The sequence below is a fragment of the Trachymyrmex cornetzi genome, unplaced genomic scaffold, assembly GCF_001594075.2.
Source record: "Trachymyrmex cornetzi isolate Tcor2-1 unplaced genomic scaffold, Tcor1.1 scaffold45, whole genome shotgun sequence".
Classification (NCBI taxonomy): domain Eukaryota; kingdom Metazoa; phylum Arthropoda; class Insecta; order Hymenoptera; family Formicidae; genus Trachymyrmex; species Trachymyrmex cornetzi.
Window position 1 is genome coordinate 864,752 of NW_017299289.1, and position 3,859 is coordinate 868,610.

A 3,859-nucleotide genomic window follows, 5' to 3' on the forward strand; every position below is an offset into this window, starting at 1 on the left:
TCGAATTATAAACAAGACGGGCGCGTCAAGTATGCTGCTGCTGGAGATCTTGTTCATTTTCGATTTTTTATTTCTACAATTTTCCACTTGTTATCGATGGAAAAATCCCTTTTCAGTTTCCACACCTCTCATTACGCTATCTATTGCATTTCGTTCTCTCATTAATGTGTTGTTATACTTAATACACTTCAAATGTCATCTGTACTTTGTGTAGTATGTATATTATAATTGTGAGAAATTATTCCATACAACACTGTCTTAAAGGATATCGATAAGACATCTACAGCATAAGAAAGCCTTCAAGATGCCGTTCGGAGAACTGTGTTCTGCGAGACTTTTCAAATAGAGATACTTGAATATATGTATATATATATACACATAATATTTAGTGATAGCGAAATGGTTTCGATGCAGTATGTATGCAGCGTAGCGATAAATAACAAGCTTTTTCTCGATCTTTTAATCAATATTCCCACGCCAAAAATGGACACAAAAAGCAGAAAGGCAAAATATTACCATAGTATATAGCAGCGCGACTCTCACGATTTCACTGTGGATGAAAATGGGGGTTTTCAAGTTTTTTGTTTGCGAATCTGTAGTCGAAATTCAAAAATTCAAAATGACGGAACCAATATAGCCGACCGAAATTCAATAATTGATGTGATTTGGATGGCAGTCTGTCTGATAATCGCAAGAGTTTTTAATAATTTCTTATTTTGTGACTGAGACAGTTGAACAAACTTCAAGTATAATATTTATCCTTTATAGAATTCAAGGGACCTTAGTATAATTTTGATATGAAATTCATTATACCTCATTCTATCTAAATTTTGATGATATTTTGTCAGATATAATGCATCTGTCGTAAATTCATAGGTTTAAGGTTAGTCGTAAATTAACGAAAATACAGAAAACAATTTTCAGATTTGTAACTTACTTAATCACGTTTAGAACTTCAAATTTCAATCAAAATGGAGTCATATAGTACCACTAAATTAGTCGGAATCGCACCACATGTGAACAAAGTACTGAATTTGGTTACTACGGTTACAAAAATTAGCCTGTTTTTTTCATGAAATTTCACGTTTCAGATCATAAGTAACCCGATAACAACAAAATTCCTGTCTGTGATCTTGTATTTACGTACATATACATTCGCCCAGGTGCCGTTTTTATAGCTTCAATAACTCACGAAACAAAATCAGTATCGAATAAATTCTTTTTCTAAAATACGTGTCTAGGCTCCACTCAGATCAGATGAAACTTTATATATTACTCATCGGCTATTCTGAATTTTATGAATTTTTACTTCAGATTCACAACCAGCAACATCGAAAAACCGAGTACCGAGTTTCAAACTAATCATATAAATTATTGAAATTAGGTCGGCCATATTGCATCTGCCATTTTCTATTTTTGAATTTTGTCTTCAGATTCGCAAAAAGCAACCTTGAAAACCCCCATATACAAACTGTCATCCAAATCTTGTGAATTTCGGTCGGCAATATTGGATCCGCCATTTTAAATTTTCTGAAATACGATATTGCTAATAATAGTGCATATATAACTTTACAATTTAGGCATGATAACATAATTTTTATGTTTTAGGTGGGTTTGTATTTTTTGTTTTCAAGAAAAGGAAACTTTTTCATCACTTTCCTCATGTTGTCTTCTTAATACGCCCGCCATTTTGGTTGTTCGAAAAACATCATACGGCTTTAAAAAATAGATATTTTAACGAAAATTTTAAGCCCTTATAAAGCATTTTTTATCTCAAAAATTGAAATGGGCAGGGGGGGGTGACCGTTTTGACAGAGAACGCCCCATATATATATATATGCACATAATATTTAGTGATAGCGAAATGGTTTCGATGCAGTATGTATGCAGCGTAGCGATAAATAACAAGCTTTTTCTCGATCTTTTAATCAATATTCCCACGCCAAAAATGGACACAAAAAGCAGAAAGGCAAAATATTACCATAGTATATAACAGCGCGACTCTCACGATTTCACTGTGGATGAACTGCACATGCGCGAGCGAGGTATGTAACCAATCAGGATACTGATATTCCATCTCGCTTCTTCTCTTTATTGTCGCTGTCTGTCTACACCGTTGAAATGTTCATATAAAGGATTTAAATGGCCATTTAACGGAAAGTGACAGAGTAGTATATATTATATGAAAAATAATAAAGTGATACGTGAGAAATAATAAAGTGTTTGTCAGAATCGCGTTATCAAATCATAACTTTAAGGGTAAATTTTCACGAGCTGCTCAAACCGGCTGTTTCAGCGACAAAAAGAATCACGTGGTCAAAATTGACGAATATCAAAAGACGACAGAATAAACAATAATCATTATTATATTTCTTTTATTTAACACCATATTGTGCCAAAACATCCTTGTCTCCCAACTGACTATCACTCTCGTCCATCTAGCGCCATCAATAAGTCGTCCGAATAATAGTCATCGATGTTGTAGGCATTACGATGTTCTTCTTTAAAGAGATAATTCTGGTCGGAGAGATAATAGTCGTTGCCTCCTTAGGTTGCGTTCACATAACGTCTTTATTTCTAGAAAAGCAACGGAATAGTCAATTCGATATCGACATATATGATATATTACATTACTTTCACGAACTTTCACGACAAAAAATCTGTCAGAGTAATCAGAAGAAGGAATCGTTTATCTTGCTTCCTACTCATCACATTGAACTTGACGTATTTGTGAAGAACGGGAAACTGTTGCATAAATCATAATTTTATGATTTAGCGATACAATTAGTCTGTTGTGTTTAACTGCGCATTGTTTATTTTAGGAACTTTTGTACCAAAAATATTACTTATTGATTATATTGTATGACAAAGCAACAAGAGAAACGCAAAAAAATTATATACAAATGATTCTTATCTATACCTTTATTCCTGAATTTTGATTGTGTCGGAGATTCTCTGCTCGAAGGCGACCATATTCTAACACCACTGGATCTGTGTTTCGCCGCAAGAATGGGAATATGCGGATGACTCACTACGTGACATATCTATAAATTAAATCTAAAATAAAGTTATGTTATGCAACATAAACTGCGAAAAAAAAATTCTTTATCAAATGTATGAAATAGAAAACCTCATAATCTCTTCTGGGCCTAAAAAATTGATCGTACAGTGACAACCACTGTACAACGTCTTCTGTATTCTTGTCATAAATGAATATATCACCACAATTGGATCCAGACATAATATATTCACTATTAGGTCCGAAAAAATTAATTCCCAATACTGTAATCACAACACACAAACTGTATACGCTGTCAATAAGTTGAATTTATTTTATTCGCGCCATATAAGATTTTGTAATTCCGCTTCACGTGAATTTCCCTAGTCGCGGTATTACCAGATCGTCACGTGATCGCCCCGTGCGCCTTCGTTACCTCTCGTGAGCACTCGGGCTCGCTGCGCAGAATGCTGCGCACAGTAGTTAGTTCCGTTCCGTTCGTTACAAGACGACATGACATTTTTTTACTTCTAAGTTTAATTGTATCTTCTCATCCGTACGAGCATACTAACAAGTAACCCTACCCAAGTGTCATTCACCGATTTTTCTGAAACTTGGCATGGTATTAAAACATCGAAAAATATTTGACACGTATTTTTTTATATCGGCCCGTTTTGCATTTTAAGGGTAGAAAACATCCTTTTTCATTTAAGGGGGATGAAATCAATATCTCAGAAAGTACTTATTAAATTTTCATGAAACTTGTTATTCGGAGGTTTTCGAGGTCGCTGATTACGAAAATGATGTCAGATTTTCAAAATTCAAAATGGCGGATCCAATATGGCGAACGAAAAAACTAAA